Consider the following 21,661-nt stretch of genomic DNA (forward strand, 5'->3'; position numbering starts at 1 on the left):
CCAAGCAGCGCATGCGTGCTGTGTAGGCGAAACCCAAAAAGTTGCAGGTCCCTCACCACATCGAGGACATGTCAATAGGCACGTCGTATCGAAATCAATCTCTGGGGCGTTAAATATGTGCGATGTAGGTAAAAGAACTGGGTGAGCCAAAAATGTGCGTTGCTAGCCACCCCTTGGACCTGTACAAATGCCCACTTCCACTCACCCTCTGTGAGCAGCGATGATAGTTCAGCCCTCCATCTGTTTCGGATCTTGATACACCAAGCCTACGATCCGACTTCAAAGCCTTATATATGCGGGAGAGTGTTGCCCTATAGGAGCCCGGGTCCAACAGCAGTGTCAAGGTTTGCATCTCCTCTGGTTAATCTGGAAACATAGTCCAGATCTTCTAGTCGTGCAAGATATTTTCCTGTATTGTAAGAAATGGCCCTCTGGTACTTTGATACACTCCTTTGCATCATTAAAAGAAGGAAGGTCCCTTTGAGATACAGGCTCACAACTGTCGTGCAATCCCCTTCATGCCACCTCGTAAGGTTCAAGACAGTCTGTGCGTGATGGATACCCTAGATATATTGGAGGGGGCGTAATCGAGCATAAGAGCCCTACGTATCACCAGGGCGACCGCCCTCTCCCAGGCCCCCACGATCTGACGGACCATGAACGGAAATTTGAGTTTTCAAAGATCATTGCTTTTGGTAAATATAGTGTGGGAGACAGTGCCTATGACAGTGCCAGTGCTACATAAACAAGTGAAATAGGAACTGTTTTTAACATAGATATATTTTGGCCCGAAGCAATTTAAAAGTGGTGAATAATCATTAAGGCCTAGGACGTCAGCCAGCAATAAAAATAAGTACAAATAAGGATGTTGATGACCCTTTTCGGTTGTCACTGTTTCTATGAGCGAGAAAGAATAACTAGGCCAAAAATCCAGTTTACCGGTAACAATTAAAGAAATTCCCTGGCATGATAGGCGTGCAAAATAATTAAGTAGACTAGCAGAAATGATGTCATCATAGATTCTTCTTTGGAGGACAGTGACAGCTGATGCTGCTCCTTCGCCTGACCTTTTGACAACTGGCTCTCCTCTTCAGCTCATGTTTTTGCCACTCTTTTGGCTCTATTTAGTTGGTAGACCGTGGATTAAGTCCTGTCTCCAAGTCACCTTGTTTATTTTTCTGAAGTTTCATATTCACTATATGCAGTTATCTGTACAAACTCAAATTATATTTTCTATATTGGAACTTTGTTGAGTGTGTTTATAATTATTTTATGTGTTTAAGTTGGTGTATGCATGATGTTCCCTTTAACTATTAGGTAGCTCTGTCTTGATTCATGTTGGCACGTAGTGGGTTTTCCTGCCATTGGAAAATCTTTCTCGGCATTGGTGGACTTCTGGGTACAGATCCCTAAACTATCACCAAGGACAGGTTATTCATAATGGAATGGCAGCTTGACCAGCTATTCTGCAATGAGTGGTTCAGTGGCTCCAGTGCACTGTGTCCCACACCATGACTAGAAACTCAACACCAGACCTCTCACTAAACATCATTAAGAGTAACCCAAAGGCTACTTTGAACTTTGGCAGGTGGTTTGTTGGGTTATCAAGAGGTTCCGGCTGAGTTTACTTATAGGTGCATCGATGATTTATAAAGATTCCAGTACCAGTTTATTATGAAACCAAATCCCTGCAAAGCAAACACAATATGGAAACTTTGACTTGGAATTTTAGCACTGATAAAAGTCTGCCTTTGAAGTGTATCTTTAAACCACGTTGATTCAGTTACTGTATTACGGTGTGTGAGTCCTTAGTTTTGGCTTGGTGTCATGATGGAGTCAAGCAGCAGCCTTACTGAACATCTTCTGTAGACTAATGTTGGCCATAGGCCCCAGCGAGCTCTATTTATTCCACATAGGAGCGGCAATACATTTTGAGGTTGGATCTCTCGCTACAAAGATACTAGAGGCTTCTGGTTGGCACTGCATATCCTAATTTTGAGTGTAATATTTTATGCAAGTGTATATTAGAATGCCTTTCTTTTTGAAAGTGAGTAATTTAGGGGACATTAACCTTGTGAACTATTACAATTGTGTGTACTGTGGTCAACCTCACACTGCCTCCTTAAATAAGCCTTGAACTTCTCAACCTCATTGCCTTGAGACAATGAAGTGCTTAAGAAGAAAGCTTTGTAGATCAATTGTAGTACACCACCAGTGGTAAATAACCTCAGCTGTTACAGTTGGGGCCCAGTAAATCGAATCGCTCAAATTATAGCTTTGAATCTATTATTTAAATGTAATAATTTTGTCTTCAAATTTCTCTTTGACATTTCCTGGAAAACATACATCTTGTTCCCTTATCCAAGCTTTTAATTTTGGATAAATAAACTCTGTTTGCCCTGAACAAAAGCGTGTACGTTTTTGATAATATGTCACCCAAATACTGGATTACAATTTTTAGTAACGCAACAAGGTTTGTTTACATTCAGGCTCCCTTGAGCCGGTGGGGCTGACGAGCCCATGGCTACGCACCTGCGCGCCTTGAGTGGTACTTTACCTGAGAATATTTTTTGGCAGCCTACGCAGCAACCCTACACACATACCTACTCCCTGCTGACGAGCGGCAACTACCTCGAAACACGTGTCCATGGATGGCTAACGCGACACTTATTTTCATTTTAAACTTTTGGCATAGGCGTACCCGCCAACGCTACTTCATGGACCACAATTCTTTGGGGTAACACGCTGGTAGGACTAGCAGAGTGCGGCCAATCGAATTTTTGTTAACGCAACAAGGTGGTCCTCGAATACCAGGTTGTTATTTTTGTGAAAACCTGACACACCTGTGTCCATAATGGACCAAATTAGCCTCAGATGTCCATGTTTCTTAATTACAGGACATTGTTCCTTGCATGGTAGTGGTGGACAACAAATTTCACGGATGCTGAACTTGTCACAAGGACCTACTAAAACCAAGTGTGAGTACCACATGCCAGAGATGGTCAGCACTTTATCTGGGTTGGGTAGCATCATCAAGGCTGCTGTAAATGTGTCAATAATGGCATTGAAAGGCGATCATTTTTACCAGATATGAAGGCTATCATGCTTAGGATATGCACAATATGTTGGTGAATGTCCCCTTATGCCATACCTACCATACTGCCTGGAATGCCCAGGAGTATTATTATTTGCGTATGCCACCATAGTCCCTAGCACGCCCACAGTATGACTAAGATAGTCATAACAATGCCTAGATTGTCCCAACATGTCAAGGAGGATTGCGTTTTACTAGGGTGTCCACTGCCTACATCGCCTATCTCTAGCTTCACTTTCATTGGCCATTCAGTCTTCCAGTTTCCATCTCATTTCCACCTTTTCTCATTCTATCTCCTCCATTTCTATTTTTATTATTTTTTCCAGCTTGTTTCTCACTTGAATCCTCTCACCTGTTTATCCATGTTTCTCAATTTATCTTATCCAACCAGCTTTTCGTGTCTCCCTTCTCATTCTCTTTTTTATATCACATATTGCACTCCTTCTGTCTTTCGCCATTTCCATTTCATCCTGTCTACTTTACATAAGATTACTCGCTCATCTATTTCCTGTTGCCTATATCTCCTCTCCTTTCCTATCTCAGGCCACCCTTTCCACTTACTAGATTGCTTTTGTGGCTACCATGCTTTCTTTTTCTGTGAAATCCTGCTTTGTTATATTCCCCATTCTTATTCTTCCATCTCTCATTTTTCCTTTCTTGTTTCTTTCAATCTTCCTTCCAGTCATTCTTTTTTTTTCTGTTCTTGCTATGTTACTTCCTTGTCTGTTTTTCAGTTTTGCTACCTTTAGTTTTATATTATTTTTCTTTGCTTTCCTTTTCGTGTTTCACTTATCATTCCACCCCAGTTTTCTTTGCATGTTGCTCTTTACGCCCTCTTTCCTTTCTAGCTTCTTTTCTTCCCCTTTCCTTTTGCATCTTTTTATCTACCTTTTGCTGTTTTTCTCTTTCCCCTTATTTACTTTCATGTCATCCATTGTGAGATCTTTTTGTGCGGTCCCAAGGTAGTAAAGAGTTTACTCGGCATCAATTGTGTCCCCTTTGGCACTTGTCTCTGCCAGGTTAGCAAGGTTCTGCTCAAAGAGGTGGTTCAGGGTTAGACACTCAGAGTGCAGTAGCAGTTAATAATAAAGTCAGTTTCCAGTAGATCTATTTTTTTAATGCAGTTTTTACTAAAATTTAAAACTGTGTATATACAGGTTGCAGTCGTGCGACACGGTACACCTAGTAAGTGGGGCTCAATCACACCAGTAAGCCTATTTTAGAATGAGTAGAACTTTAATGACATATTAGGGTAATAGCCTAATTGACAATTAGTATTAACCAAAGTGCCTAGCACTTTCTCGTCCAGAGATCTAACTCTAAATAAAATGAAAGCCCGCCATGTGCTTAGTAGTAGAAATCGAGTTAATATTGAGTCGTGTGGCCCTTCCATTGAGGAAAGATTCGTGGGGCTTCAGTTCTGTTCTTAAGCTCTTGGGCATCAAAATACAGTAGCTAGTTTTACGGTAATAAAGATCAATTTCAAAGACTACAGTTACAGTTTTGGGGGCTTCAGTAGCTGTGATTTGTTTGTAGTGTACGTTTTGGTATGAGCAGATGGAATGTAGCACTTGCGACATAGTTGATGCACTTACTGCAAAGTCGATGCTCCTAATTAAGTCACAAGAATTGTCCAATGAAACCCACCACCGAATAATACAAAGTGCCCACCCTTTACTATGGCAAAAGGGCCCATGCTTTTAATGTGGCCTTGTGGTGTGTGGTATGGGTCATACACCATCCGGCCACCGGCTCCCACTCCTGGGGTAACAGAAAACTGGAGTAAGTACTTCGTTTAAGGATGGGACGTTGGCTGTGCAAGGTGCCAGCTCACCTTGAATGTCCATTAGATGGTCCCTGGAGTAGGGTGGCCTGAATCTGGAACCCACCCCTTGAGGTAGAAATTTTCCTTTGGCAGGGGCACCCACAATTCCAGTGCATTCCCCTCAACCGCTCCCCTTCTTCACAGGGCACACCAGTTGCTCCACTGGCCAGTTGGAAATTAGACTTGTGTGGTCTTAACAGGGGTTCACACCGCTATTTGTTTGAAACGACTTGGGCTATAATAATAATTCCAGAATTTCCTTAATGAGGGTGACCTTCCACCGATTGCATCGGACGTCCAAAAAGGAGTCAAATTCAGCATTTCTCCGGACCTTTGAGGATGGCTTTTGAGGTAGAGAGTGGAACATATGATTTACAGCAATGGGAGTTCTCTATTTCACCCCCTGTGGGGTCTGGTAGGTAGCCTGTTGACTGTGAAGATCCGGATGTTGCCTACAGCGCTGACTGGCACTAGATGGTGCAAATGTTGGGGCTAAACTAGATTCCATTCTTTTAGCTGCTTCTTTTGCTAGTTTCTTGTTTTAATGTAGATGGTTTGGTCCACTGATACAGTAACAGGAAGTTTGAGGGTTGTCACATGCAGACGTGGCAGGATATATCCGCATCAGGGTAGTGTCTATGGAAAAATTGGTGGGAGGGTTGGGGACATATATTGCAAAGATGTATCAGGTTTACATAAACTACCTCATGACATTGTATGGCTAATCTGCAAATAGTGATGTTAAACACCCAGGGCCTGAACACACTGGTTAAGAGGAGGGCAGTATTAAAATGGCTACTTAATAAAGAGATTCATTCGTTTAACCCTACTGTGGAAATATGGATTTTCATGATCAGTTATGTCCCCTATCTTGGACCCCAACGGTTTCATGTATAAATCACAAGTACATGTATGATCCCTCCAGTTCCAGTTATGAAGACGCAAACACATGTGCGTCCACCGCCAACATGTCCTCTTTCAGATCCGCCATGAATGGGCCGGATATTCTATTCCTAAGTATGAAAGGCCACCGGCTTTATATGGTTTATTTATCCTATTTTTCAGTCCAGGCGAGTAGGCCCTGATTCTGCCATTAAGCCTTTCCTTGCCTTCTGCCTCTGAAAGCTCCAGTCTGAGCTCGCATCTGTATCCATGAACTTTGTCCTACTCCCTGCGCGGCTAACGGTGCCTGACTCCAGCCTGTTGCCTGCCAAAAACTGTATTTCACCTTCGAAATTATCTGCTCCGCTCCCTATCCAATGCATTCCTGTCTAGTAGTTTAAGTAAACATTCTTCCAGCTACCGAGCAAAGGGCCCGGCTTCTCTGTCTTTATGCAAGTAATTCATAGCCCTGTTACTATGGAAGATTTCTGCCCTCGCATCTAGTGTAGACACTTAGACGCTTGTACACGCACTCACAGTCAGTATAGAATAGATTTTGTTCGAGAGACCTTTCCTTTTGGATAACATAGTTCTTTAAACATAGGATGTTAGATATGATTTGGGATTAGGTTGACTTGACCCCCCAGACTTCTGTCTCCACATGTAGAGCTAAATGTCAAGTCCCCTTCACCCCCTAGTTGCACGTCAATCACACGTCATGCTGCTGCGCGCGCATCTCTGCCGAGTATTTCTGCTGACATCGCGAAATTCTTTCATGGAACCACCCTATTGTGACATCATACCTGATGACGTTCTTTAAGTTACGCCTAGTTACACCCACTTTAGTTACGCATGTATGTGTTATCAATTGTTACGCCTCCTGCATCTGTTCCACTGTAATGCCTATTGTATAAAAATGATTACTTGTCAATAAAGTATGGTCCTTCACTTCCTGAACCTTCGTGGTGATGGAATATGGAGTCCATCAATTCGAATTGATCTTGGAATAAAGCCCGTTCCGAACCTCTAATACCACGGATTCTGCCTCTTATTTTTCTGAGCTATTATTATTAATTTTCCGCATCAAATTAAGTTCCGGTAATTAAATTATTTACCACACTACTACAAGAAACACATTCACATGTTCAGAAAAGACGCACTAAAACGTAGATTCTACTGGTTCCCAAATCAGCTGCATTCCCATGGACTTACCAAGACTAAGGGAATAGCAGCTTTGTTAAGAAGATCCCCACCTTTCGCACTGGGGTCTACACTGAGAGACTAGTTAAGTCAAATAGCAGGATTGAATGGAATTATGTCTTGGATTGAAATTGTCGTGGTTCTCTTGTGCGGCCCCAACGAAGACCACAATTGTTTCTCATTTGTATTTCCAAAGATAGTATAATTCGCAGAAGACTACACAAAATGAGGTGGCAACTTTATTGCAGTATTTGATCAATCGAAAGACCAGACCACCTCAGGCAGAACCTCCACCAAAGAGATGAAGCACTACTGAGAGGGGTTGAGGATTCATTGTGGTTATATATATATATATATATATATATATATATATATATATATATATATATATATATATATATATATATATATATATATATATATATATATATAATTATCTACTGGCGGTCGCCAGTAGATAGTTATAGTTAGGACCGAGTTTCCATAGGAAATCTCAAAATTCTATTTTGAATAACTTTGGCGCCGAGAAAAAGGGGGGGTCCCAAAACGCGTTTTCCCCATGGATTTTTCCATAGGGACTTTAGTCGCAGCTACAGCCCGAACGGCTGAACAGAATTACGTGAAATTTGGCAGAGAGGTAGCCATAAGGTCCATGAAGTGCCTTTTGCAGGTTTGGTGTAAATCTGCTCAGTATTTCCAGAGAAAATAGCATTTAAATCAATATATATATCTGTACGCGCGCACCGTGCGCGCTGGGTGCGCGCACCTTGCCGTGCGCGAGCGCAATTCTGATTGGTTGTTAGATCTTAGTAAACATTCGAATCGGTCGAAACCAGGAAGTGTCGGCCGCCATTTTGTCTCTCGCACTCTGAGGGGGTGAAAAACAAATGTGGAGAACGTGAAAAGGGGGCAGGGTGGACAGTTCCTGACCCCCTAGCCGTGGTCAGGGGGTCCCAGAAGGACCCCCAAGGGCAAAAAAAAAAATGTTTTTCCGAAAAATCGCCGAGTGCGCGCACCTTGCGCGCACCACCCAAACGGAAAAAATTCTGCGAAGTGCGCGCAACGTGCGCGCACTCCATGATTTAAAAAAAAAAAAAATGTATTTGGCCCTTGGGGGCGAAGCGCCCCGTGCCCATCGCGCGTGCACGGCACTAACTGCGAAAAGTGGGCGCGAGGTGCGCAAAGCGCACCGCGATCCCACTGTGTGTGCACGGTGCGCGAAGTGCACCGTGTGCGCACGGCATGAACTGCGTAAAGTGGGCGCAGGGTGCGCGAAGTGCACCGTGTGCCCACCGCGCGCGCACGGTGCGCGAAGCGCACCGTGCGCGCGCCGAGAAAAAGTTTTGTTTAAAAAAATATATTAATAAATACATAACTTAGCATTTAAAAAAACGTACAAATTCACTGAAAAAACCATAGGTTTCACACACGTTATAGTTAGGAATTAGCATTTAAAAAACCTTGCAAATTCACTTAAAAAACCATAGGTTTCACACATGTTATAGTTAGCTGGGCATTTCCCTCGTAAAAAACCAATGAAATTCCCCGTTATAGTTAGTGCAGGCAACTATAACTCACGCGACCGCAATCCGCTGCTGATGACGTCAGATATTACATCACTGATGACATATGTGTCTTTCTGAAAAAAAAAAAAATGAAATATATGTATAGCTAAAGATGAATGGAAGAAGACATGGGTAAATAAGTGTCTAAATACAGTGATGTAATATCTGACGTCATCAGCAGCGGATTGCGGTTGCGTGAGTTATAGTTGCCTGCACTAACTATAACGGGGAATTTCATTGTTTTTTTACGAGGGAAATGCCCAGCTAACCATAACATGTGTGAAACCTATGGTTTTTTAAGTCAATATATATATATATATATATATATATATATATATATATATAATATTCCTGTGAATTGTCAACATAGATAATATTTTCGGACGAGCATTGTATTTTTTGACCACTGGAGAGGCAAAATCAGAAAAGTAGTGTCTTCAAATCTTTTAATATCCATGATAACTCAATGTTGTTTGCGCTTTGTTGAGTTCAGTTACTTGTTTCATTTGTTTTTGGATTTATTGTTTTTTTCCTGTCTGTTGAGAGACCGGCCAAGCTGTGTTGATTTGTATTTGACAGGTTGAAAAAAAATACAATGAAAATATGGTTAAGAAGCAGTAATAGCTGATCATTTTTTCCATTTGGAATATGTTGATAGGTTTCCTGAAGATTCACAGAAGTTAGTAATTTCATTGCTTATGCATAGTTCATCTTATAGCGCCTTTCGCAAAGGGATTGACTTTCTCTAGTCCTGAACAGATCTAAATACCCCCTCTGGCCTTCTCAATTAGGAATAAAATTGAATTAACACCTATACCTTACTCGGAAAGACAAACCAGAATGGCCTTATTCTTGAAAAAATACTGGAAATCCTTCCAACTCTTTGTATTTACTTGCAAAAAGCTAGCTCCTTCATTGAGAGAAGGATATTCACCTTCTGAATGGTGCCTGATCCCTCATGCTTACAATAGCCTCCTGCTCTGCGAGATAAAGACTTCATTTTCTCTCCTCGTTCTATACCTTTTTGTGATCACGTGTTTGATCTGCTACTTGGAGGAATGTGCACCCACCAGATCAATATCTGCTGTCACATAACAGCCTTAAGGATTCATAAGCAGTGGTCTCACCCCTACATGTAGGACCTTAAATATGTATGCTGAATATGAAAAATGTCCTCTGTAGTGCTTGCCATGCCATTGTGCTGAGCTACTTTACCGATTATGTGATGGCATCAAGTTGGGTTGAACAGGGTGGCAGCGCCGATCATTGTGGACAGCTGAGTGGGGTTAATGGCCATATCATGGCTTCACAAATTGCAATGCTTCAGGTGCATTGCATTTGAGTAGTGAAGTGCCTGCATGGTGCTTACAGAGTTTTTTCATTCTTTTGAGAAAACTCAGCAGGCTCCCTCGAGGTAGGCTGCAGTACCACAGACTTACCCATTACCTGATCTGAAACCCATATGAGTCAAACCCGTAAGAGAGCAAGAAGAGTGGTAATCGGGCCTTTCCACATAATTGTGTTTTCCAAAAGACCTAACCCTGGCCAAAACCTGGCAAATGGCTGTAGAAGTGTAAGATCAAAAGTCCCTTAAAAGGTGTCTGCGTGGACACCAAACTCCTCATTTTTTCATTCTGACTGACCCGGGATGTTTTCCTGTGCCAGAGACTCCATGTCACAAGTTCTCTGAAAGGTTCATGTTTGTGAATGTTGCTCACCAATAGACTATTAAAGTATTTGGGGAAATAGGAGTACCGCCCAAAGTGGTGCTTTTTAACACGGGTAGCTACTTCCCTCATAATTGGTGGATGACACCACTAATGGTGGTTGGTGTCTGACTAAAAGTCCAAGGGAACAGATATTTTTACTTACTCGCCAGTGGTGAGACTTCCTACCTGCTCTCCCTGCTTACTTTGGTTTAGTATATCATGACTGGGACCATGTTTCCCTATGATTGTATTTCATGTGCATGAGTAGAGCTTTGTTATATCAGAGGTGGAAACCCTAAGGTATTTATCTGGCACCTAAGGTGGTGGGAGTGCTCCATAGGGTGTAGCGATAATCCGAGCTGCTGTCTTCTCTTTCCACGCTAGTCCCCCTGCACTATTGCATGTTCTCCCTGCTGAAGCCAATGTAAATCCAAATGCATGTGTCTAGGCTGAAATCACCTCCTCTTGAATTGGGTAGGAAGATTGATGCATGTTCACCTTCCCTGCGAAAAATCTGATGCAGCAGGTGAGTTTTTGGGGTGACAAAAGTATCCCTTGAATAGACTGTAGCTGTTATCATGGTGAAAGCTGCACTTTTGGCAAAGATATAGGCTGAATGGCCGTTCCCCACAACTTGTCTATCCTTCTGAAAAAGCCACAACCTAGCAACAGCATCTGATTGGATACCGGTTATATGGGTTCCAATTGACAGCCTGAGAGTGATAGTTCCACTGGTGTCACTTAAAAGGCTTGGGGCCAGTTTAGAATACAAGCGGTTAGCAGTGGATGCTCCTCCGACAGGGGGAAAAAAATGATAAAATGATAATAACAAGAAGTTATTATCATTTTTTTTTTCTTTGTGGGACTCCAGCCAGATCGGGTGGGGCAGGGCTGGGCTCTCTGCGTCGGAGGGAGCAAGAGTGGTTTGCACTTCCTCCTCAAGTGTGCATGACGGCATGTTCTCCACTGGGCTGTGTTGTGCAGCCCAGTGGAGAACATGCCCAGCCTCTCAGGTAATGCCAGAGCGGCCAAACAGGCCACTCAGACCAATCACAACGCTGCTCCAGCAGCGCCATGATTGGCTGGGAGAATCCGGGAGCCTGGGTGCTTCCGGTGGACGAGAGCGAGGACAGAGGAGAGACGTGCAGCAGCGAAGAAGGTAAGTTTATTTTTTTCATGCCTCCCGCCCTCACCCCCGTACAGAGGGAACAGCCGCCACTGGTGGTTAGGTAGTTGAAGCCCAACTGCCTCTGTTTTGGATATTGGGTAATCTCTTTGGATTTTCCAGCATTCACCGTCCACATAGAAGAGTACTATACACCAGTGTGGGAGATGACTAGAATCTAGTGGGGTATGGTATATGGCCACATGAGTGAAGCAAAGACTGCATTGCTGAAACCAAGGAAGAGGTTGCAATAGTCTTCTGGTGTGTAGAGGATCTCTCTCTCTCTTTGGATCAAAGCTTGAATCCAGCAGCACAACGGTGCATTGCCATGAAGAGTTCAGAAGGACTTGAGTCCTGATTTAGAGTTTGGCAGATGGGTGACTTGTACAACTGTGACAGATATCTAGTCTGCCATATTACATGAGCATTATGTCCAATGGCATGTGTATTATAGAGGGCGGGATATCCGTCATAGTTGTAACCTTTCCGCCGAACTCTAAACCTGGCCTTTTGTCTGCTAAGACCAAAGGGCTGAGACTGCCGCTTATCCACACCTGCAGTCCTTCAAGTGAGTTTGCCTCCCCATTGTGAGGGCCTATGAGCCTCCACACTTGTCACTGCACCACACTTGTCACTGCAATTGTGATCTCCCTACAAGTGACACTAACACCAGAAAGAGAGCACATATGCCGGCTCTCTGCTAATCCACCCTTAAGTGTCTACTAGCATCATTGACCCTTTCATGTGAGGGCACATGTTCTGTGCACACATTGCTGCACCTCACTGCTTCTGCCACTGGCATCCACCACCAGTGTGTGAGCCAGTGTGCCTCCACATGTGGTCTCCCTAAAACAAGGAGCACTGACCCCAGTTTAATAGCCTGTGTTACTTCACTTGGTACCACAGCCTCCCTTGACCCCCTGCTGCTTTTGACACCAGCTAGGTGTGGGTGCCCATGTGTATCCCTCACCTCTGCTATTCCTTTCAAGTCTCTGTTTTTCATATTGTAATAACTCACGCCTCAAAACAAACGTGTGGTAGAGAAGAAGGAACCCATCTGGAGAAGACTGTGCCTGGACAGCACGGTCATCACAATGTCACTACGAGAGCCCTGAGCATGCATATCCAACTGTGTGAGTATGCCTGTAGTAATTCAACCTGGCATCCTACTGTAGCCAAGAGAAACAATGATACCTACCAGAGCTAGTAAGAATTTGTCCTTAACTGTGTTTACTAAAGGAATAATACTGTTTGGCCGTTATATGTATTGTGAGTGAAACGTGATGGCTGAACTAGGTGTTCTTCCCCTCCAAGAGTAAGCTTTTACTGTTAAACCTTACTACCCACTGAATGTCAAAGCCCAAAGAGGAGGTACTTGGCAATTCATTTAGTTTACATGTCCTCTTAATAGTGATTCTTGTACAAGGAGTTGTATATTTGCCATTGGGTCTTGCAGGCTCACAAGAACTGGCCTCTTGCTTAAAAATACTGCAACACTAGCATTAGATGCCCCTCAGATTTCACAGGACAGGTCTCCTTCTTCATTCCGGCTGTTCTATCTAGCCATCTCGAATAATGGTTCGATATATGGTTTAGCCTGTATAAGAATAGTTACCTTGTCTTTCCTCCATCGGTCCAGCTAGCCCTATTCCATGCAATGTTTGACATGGTGGGTCTTAGTAATCACAAACCTAGGAAGCTCTAGCAGTGGCCAAGGTATGTGTCATGAAAACCTCAAGGAAGACCACCCTACCTGATCAATGGGAATGGCTAGCTGAGTTGTTTCGCCTAGCTAAGGAAGCTAAATAACATTAACACATTTATTTGGAATTATTTTTAGTTGGCCTTTAAAACATGCACAACAAATAAATGTGAACAAGTGTCTCTCTCTCTCTAACCCAGAAAAATAACCTGAATTAATTTTCAGATGATGGCCCTGTTTGTCCCTGTATCATTATAGAAGCTAACAGGATGTAAGTTTTCAAGGCTAAAACTATGTAGCCGAGTTAGGAGTGCAAGGTTTCCGTGGTTTAGTATTATGAAGTCTCCATCTCCATGTTACATGCAGGTAGGAATGATATGCAGAGACACAAATTCATGCAATGCATTTTAAAGTCGACATTGTGCTTTTGTTGAAAAGATTACATTAATAATGACTGTTTGGTATCACCAAGGACATGTGACTGGACGGAAAGCAAAATAAATGTTTAGTTTGAAGTACCAATTGTGGTTTCCTTAAGCCATTGCTAACAAATGTTATGTATTTTAAAACCTCATAATATAATAATTTTCTGTATCACGATCATTATTTGATTTATTTTAAAAAGGGACGATTTTTGCCACAAGCTCTTTTTAAATTAATCTGGCTGGTCTGCACTGCCATTTTTCATTTTGAGATATTTTTACAAGAAGCATTTTATTTGTTTATTTATATATTTGCACTTTGGCGTATTACTTTAGTGTTGTTACTTGGTACAAATGCTCTTTCTATGAGCACACAGTCATTTTCTCATGGAGGTTCATGGTTTGTTTTCTTTTGATAATCTATGTTTTAAGAGCATACACTTGATTTTCTGTAAGGTATTAACATTTGGCTGGCTACTTTTTGGTAAAACATTTTTTGCTTGTTTTTTTAATTCACTTTGTATATCCCCTGGCTCTGCTGATCGACCATTATTGAATGAGAAGTGTCAACATAGCTACTTATGAAAGGGTGATATACAGAGAAGAATATCATATAAAAGGATTCTGTAAAATATGGGACACAATTTTCTGTCTTTAAGTACATCAAGTCAGAGAATTGTACCTCATTGACTGTTGTTCTGTGTTGCTTTCTCTGTTTTAAACCACACCTTAAGCTTTCTCTCACTTTGCCCTTTCTGTATCGCTAATGCACTTGAGCGATAAAAATCCTGGTAAGACTTTAGCTTATTCGTATGCACACCCTACCATTCCATATCCAGCACTTGTTATATTCCTGTGCATTTCTCTGCCTGCAAGAGCTGACTTGGCAACTTGTGTGATGGTTAGATTTGGGCTATTGTTTAAACATCTAAATATTGGAATACAATTGCTCTTGTTTGTCTGATATAAAAGACATTTTAGCTGATGATACGAATTGTTTCACTCTGACCATCTCCCAAACCCACTTCTTGACACACTTGATGTACTCTTTTAGTTCTCTCTCTTCCTTGATGGTATATCTGACGTAACTTCACCCACTTGCTGCTGCCAATGCTGATTTCACCTGTTATTCTACCGTGTTTCTGGATGTCCACTACATAGGTTTTGAATAGTGGGGCCATTTTGTCCTTACCATTTTTTCAGTTACATTGGATGTATCTGAAATTTGTATCATTGATGTAAAGTTTGTCAAATTAATGATATATTGCAGGCCTCGGGCAAGAACCTGGCTCTTTGACACCTCCTTACCTATATGGACAAACACATATTCTTTCCACTGTGCTTTAGCACGGCCCCATTTGAAGGTTGTTCTAAAAAAACATTTTTTCTTATATTTTTATTAGACCGCTATTCCGTGAAGTTAACAATATGGCAGGCAAGTGAATGCCAAAGTGACGTTTTATACTCTGGTAAGATTATGTCTGCAGTTTTCACATAACTGGAAAAAAAACAATATGATTTCGCGGAAGTGACGGGCCTTAGGGTGAACTGGGCCAAGTCCACTGTTTACCCCTTAACACAGGTCGTGCCCCAGGGTCTGATACGACTCGGAGACAATGCAGTCTCGTGGAGTCCCCAAGCGGTCCGATACCTCGGCATTAAATTATATCATACGCCGCAAGACATATATGAGGGGAATTACCGCAAGTTGATGGGCGACATCCGATCCTTGGTCCATTTCTGGAAGGGTCTCCACCTGGCTGTCCCGGGAAAGATAGCCGTTGCGAAAATGATCCTGGTGGCGCGCCTGCTCTACCTCTTCTCCAATCTCCCAGTGGTTCCCCCGAGATCCCTGTTTCGGGAATTGATACCCTGCTCGGGACTCTCATCTGGGGCAACGGCCGCCGGCAGATAGCCCTGGCGAAACTGCAATTTCCCCTTGATCAGGGCGGGTTGGCGGCTCCCTCATTCGAGGCGTATTTCCTTGCTGCCCAGTTGCAATGGGTGTCGCGGTGGACGGCGGGCAGGGCGCCCGAAGAGCTGCACACAGCGACGGGGCGGATTTCGATCCCCGCTGTCCATCGCATGCTGCTGCCGGGGGCGGCACCGCCGACTTCCCGGCCCCTCCAGGTCATGACGGCGCGGGCCTGGTTGGCGCGTGTTCATCGACTTAGCCGGGGTATTCCCCTGTACTCCCCGTTGTTACCACTGGTGGGGCTACCCAGGGGTCGGGCATACTATACGGAGCACATGATGCGGGTGTGGACGGATCACGCGGTAACAGAGGTGGGGATGCTGTTCTCTGGTGAGAGCCTGCAGCCTTTTGAGGCGCTGGTCGGAGACTTCGAGCTCCCCAGGGGCCAATTCCTGCGGCATAGACAGCTTCTCCTGGACTGCCGTAGGCAGTGGGGGGGATTGATGCGGAGCCCCCTTCACACCCGGTCATCCATGCGGTACTCCAGATGGGGCCCGGCCGCCATCTAGTCACATGGATATACAAAGCTGTGAGAGCCCTGCGGAGTCCAACGCTGGCGACCCTCAGGGAACACTGGGAAGATGATTTCCAACGGCCCCTGCATGATAGGGAGTGGACGAGGGCTCTAGAATACACTAAGAAAGTGTCCCGTAACTATCGGTTTAAGAACATTCAGTTGCATATCCTGCATAGGGCGTATCTAACCCCTGAAAAGTTGCAGAAATATTTCCCCGAGGGGGTGTGGCTTTGGCTGCCCTAGATGTTCGGAGCCTGCTGCCTCGTTTAGGCACATGTTTTGGGACTGTCCGACGCTCTACAGTTACTGGCAAACGATTCACGCTGCCCTAGAGACGGTTACAGGGTTCCAGGACCTGGGCACATGGGAGGCGTGTGCGCTGGGAATTCATGGTCGGCATAAGCGGCAGAAGGTGGAGAGGAGGTTTGCTTTCTTAATGTTGATTCTCGCTAAACGTTGCATTGCTATGCATTGGAAGGCGCCGGGGGGGCCCCCCATAGCGGCATGGGTGGGGGCCGTCAAGAAGTGGGGCAAGGCGGAGGAAACCACACTCAGAACGGAGGAGGCCCGTGGGATGCGCAAACATCCGATCTCCATGCCCTGGGCCATGCTAATGCACACATTCACGCAGGAAACTGAGGCAGCGGCGAGTTCGGGAATGATAGACCCATCGGGGGAGCCCGCCACTCCGGAATCCACCCCGGGCAATGCGCAGGCAGGTCCAGCACCCGGTGTCTCGCAGGGGTTGCCACCAGGGGCCTCACAGCCAGAGTCCACATAGGCCAGGCGCGCTGCTCCTACCCCCCCCGCACCCTCCCCATCTCCGCGTCCACACCGGCCCTCTCCCACATGATGGTCCGACCTCAAGAGCGCGTAGCTACTAGTACTCCCGATGGGCGACACAGTGCACCCCCCCCCCTTTTCCCTGGTTTTCGACCCCCAGTTAGTTAGTGGTTAATCAATGGCCGCACTTCCATAGCCTCTGCGACGCCCCTTACAGGGGGCTCAGTCGCATTGCACGGCATCCCTGCCGCGAGGCGATCTTGGCGCACTCCAGCAGGGCACACTCAGAGGCTGGACTCGGCCCATATCTGCAGCCCCACTCCGGACAGCGATGAACGGCCTGAAGAGCCGAGAGGCTACTAGATTGTAAGAACTATGACTGGGCGCACTTGTAATGTACATCTATGTGACAATGGCGATATCGTATGTGCCTGTGTGTTTCACTATCTATAAATACCAATAAAGAAAGTTTTTTTTTAAAAACTGGAAAAAAACACTAAATCGGTGAATATAAAAAAACTATAGGCAGTCTATTACGGTCCATTAGGAATTTTTACAAAGGTTGGAACACCGAGATGTGTAGGTTCAGTGGTGTTTCATTGAACCGGTTATGAGAGGCACACCACTGTAGATAGAGGGTGACGTAATTAAATATTTTGGTTATTTTATATCTTTCAGCTTCCAGCTGTTTTTGCTAATGCATTTTTTAACCGTCTTTGATTTGGCTGGCCTTCATCAGGACTGAAATAATAGACCTATCAAGAAAAAGAGAGTTCTTGATATTCTGTCCTTTTTATTTATGGCTAACATTCAAGTGGCTTTAAAGTATTACACTTGGCACTCACATTCATTCAAGAAACCCCGCACGCTTCTGGAGAGATTAGCTCAGTAGGCTAGTCATAACTTTGACTTATAAAAGCAGAACGAATTCAGAATACGTTAGCCTAAGGAAGGAGGGCCCTTTTCAGCTTTCCTAGGTTAGAGTGTGCATGACTATAGCATTGTGGTCCTAGAGAACCCACTTACACAAAGCACTGTAAATCCATATATTTAGTGTAGTAATGTACATGTTAATAGTTATGAACATGAATATATGTGTGAGAGAAATGTATAGTAGGTAGAAAATTGAAGAAAACAGGAGCAGTTTATTAGCGTCCTCGCTCTTTGTGTGCACAGCAGTAATGACAGTGTTCATTTATCAAATATTTTACAATGGCAGATAAACACAGCTGGACTTTACTCGGTTAGTGAACTTTGTTGTTGGCTCTGACGTATAGCACTGTATGAGCTGATGAAGGCCAGACACACATACCATTGCTTCATTTCATGGAAGGTTCATAGGAGCGCCAAATGATCCTTTATAGAAATGGTGCAGTATAGAAAAGCAAATTCTTTTCTTGAATGCTGGGTATGAATTTCATGCTAGTGAAACGTTTCTTATATAAAGCAATAACCACATTAAACCTTAATGTGTTTTTTTGGGTTTTTTTTTGCACTGACCTTCCGTCCAGTGCTTAATTTGTAAAATATGAAGTGCCAGGGCTCTGACCAGGAGGCCACTGCAGCTTGCACCACACATCGCCCTTGTCATTGCTGCCAAAGCAACTACTAACCATCTCTCTCCTGCAAGTGCGACAGTTCAGATTATTCTAGGTCCCCAAAGCTAAAGCAATGGCTGGGGAGGCAGGTATTAGCACTATTTTAATGTAGATTGTATTCCTAAACAACCCTTCTTTTGTGCATCTTTAAATCAGAGGAGCAGCACCACCATGTGGTAGCCTGTGAACATCATACTTAAAACAGTTAGGTGCCGGTGTCGCGCACTGGAAACCAATTAAGTGCTGGTGCTGAGCACCGGAAAGCACCGGCTCAAATTAAGCACTGCTTCCGTCTCAATGCCAATTTGATTTCTTTGACTTCAAGTTCATCATTCCTGCCGCCTACTACCCCTACACATAGCCCTCATAGAATTGAGATTATGATTGAGTCCATAACCTCAGAGTGCCATATTCCTATTCTCTTTTTCTATATCAAGGGGGTCACTTGGCAGAATCAGAGGTACGACTGCTTGAGCTCCTTATTGACCTGGAGACAATATCATTTCTGAAATGAAAAGTTTTGCCTCTGATCCTTTGTAACTCTACTGTTCAGAAGGAGCATTTTGTGTGAAGGTTGAGTAAGAAACAGAACACAATTATTATTTCTGTCTCTCGCCCCCCTCCTCCCCCCTCTCTCTCACCCTCCAAATATCAATGTTCAGATAGGTTTCATACATGAAAAAATAAATCTTGCAAATATTCTACACTAAAATTGTGAAAGTTTGGTCAAAGTGTCCAGCCCTAACATTTAAACATTTTGAGGAAAATAGGTTTTTGTATAGGTCTTGTTCCGTGGTTTGTGGCCAATTTCGTGGTTTTATGAGAGTTCAGTGCCAGGGATCACATTTTAACTGTGTAGAATGTGGAAACTTTCAACATGGGAGTCTGTGGCTACTGTGCGGGATGCACCGCTCCACCATTCTGGGGCAAATTAAGAAGTAACCCCAAAGTAAATATGACTATAATGGTCCATTTATCCCAGTTCCTTCTAGCCAAGGTCAAAATATATTATTCCTCCTGGTACCTTGTGGTTGGTCAGGTGTCACCATGGGCTCTTACAGCCAATATCTTCCACTGGAGATAAACAATTGCAATATTGCACAGTTTCGTTGAGTGTCTGGCTAGCAGACTGTGCATTAGAGTTAGTTGACCCCAGAATTAAAAAGAAATATTTTGTATTGCAAATCACTGCTGAATACGTCTGGCGGCTTCTGCTGCAGATTAACTTGGCTGTGAGGTTAGTAGCTCCCCGACCCTAATGATCTCTATATTTTGAGAGTGGTAGGCTATAGCTGGATGCATGCACCAAATGGCTTTGGAGCTATATGAAACCTCTCCTTTGAGATGAAGGAGGGAGGAAGTCTGTCATCACCCCCAAATAAAGAATTCAGATCCCAATAGGTTAAAAATCACAATATCCAATATAGTTGTCCTGCATGTGATCTTTGTATGGTGATGCACTGGGGATAACCTTGTTGGAACTATTTCACAGCTTTAGAGGGTCCAGGGAATTCATTTGTGATCCAGGAACTCTTTTCCAAGCATAAAGGCCCAAGATGGAGGGTAAGGTATTTTTACGTGTCTCCCTGCTGGGAACACAGCCTGCTGGTCTAAACTGGTAAATTTGTAGTCTGTTGTGACTGTATCTCTAATTCTTACTGTGTAAGGAATGGTTAAGAGGCGTTTGTGTGTACATGAGGGGGTCACCATGTGACTATTTGGCCTCAAGATTATGTATAACCTCAGTGTTTTAACAGTAGTCCTTCCAGGTACCTGTATCACACCCTTTTTCTGCCCCTTTCACATCCCTGCATTGCTCATCCTAGTCCCCCTCCTCCCTTACTCTTCCTTCCCACACAGGTCATTGTGGGTAGGTTGTTGTGTTTCTGGTTTGGATCAACAAACCTTGATCGGAGCAGTAAGTATGTATACTCATGTTATTGAGACTAACTGTTTCAGACAGGCGGGCCTGTGGCCTGAAAGAAGAGACACCCATACAAAGACCATGACCAAAGGCACGGCCTCTGCTGTCACCTGTATGGAAGGGGTATGCTGACTGCCTCTGCCCTCTTCTATGGTCAGTTCTGTCAGAAGAGAGCTGAAGCCGCACAACAGCCACTGGTTTGCCTAAGACTTGTTTGGAACTGATGCCTAAACCCTGCTAATATTATGGGATACTTGCTATTATCCTTGATCCACAGTGTTATGTTCCATATAGGTACCTCAATATAGGCTCAGGTGGTCACCTAACCTTTCACCTATATTCTCCCTACCATTACACTACATACTGGTTCTTGGGACTGACCTTTTACCTAGTTACGGTACTGCTTACAGGACGTAGGGTTTTCGCTGAAAACTAGCCTCATTCATTATGCATGAGGATTCTTGGAAACGCAGGAGGACTACCATCTCCTGCATAATAACTATTTACAAGGGTCATTCCTTCCATCATCCTAAGTCCGACATGACGCAGCAAGGAAGAACCCCTGAGGCTACCACGTTGGGTATATAACCACCATATCTTGCTGAGGTCGTCTGAGGGGAAAAAAGGACTTCAATGCCGACACACTGACGCGAGGCGCTGAGGTTCCTACATGCAGACACTCCAGCTCGCAGTGGTCTGACATCCCTCGCGGGCTGTCCATCTCGAGACCAAGACGGGGTCCCACAGTCTCTCACTTCAGGTAATGGGGTTGACTTAATCCTAGAAGGATTCTTGGCTTTTACACCCACATACATGCTAGGTACACTTGGGTACATCTAGTTAGGGTCGCATCGTAGGAGTACGCATTTACTAATACTATGTATTCTATATACTTGCCTGTATTCATTGTTTTAACACGATGTTCAAAATATACCATCCTTTTACTGTGTTAGTTCTTATAATCATTTATATCTATTACTGTCTAATGGTTGTTTCAGCGCACTTATTTTACACTAGAATGACGCTGGTTCAATAAATGCATATTGAAAAACATCCCCACCATTTATTCTGTGCATCTCTCTGAGACAAAGTGAGCACGAGTGACTGAACGAAAAGGAATACACCGTTTCCACAATCCTGAAGGATCAGGGTTGTCATGTTTGATAGTTGCCAAGAACTATTCTCTCCTTGGTAAGAGAGGTTTCTAGTGGCACTGTGAGCTAGCTGGTATACAGGCTAACATACCCGGTGGGGGTGTCTAGAATCAGTCTGACATCAATCCTACAGTGCATTTTGTCTA

General features: G+C 43.9%; 1 protein-coding gene across 1 annotated transcript in view; it reads left to right on the forward strand.

The window, feature by feature from the left end:
- AMT (aminomethyltransferase) overlaps positions 1-21,661 on the forward strand; it is a 194,883-nt gene that overhangs the window by 22,620 nt on the left and 150,602 nt on the right. The window lies entirely within an intron of this gene.

This window comes from Triturus cristatus, chromosome 9, assembly GCF_964204655.1.
Source record: "Triturus cristatus chromosome 9, aTriCri1.1, whole genome shotgun sequence".
Lineage (NCBI taxonomy): Eukaryota > Metazoa > Chordata > Amphibia > Caudata > Salamandridae > Triturus > Triturus cristatus.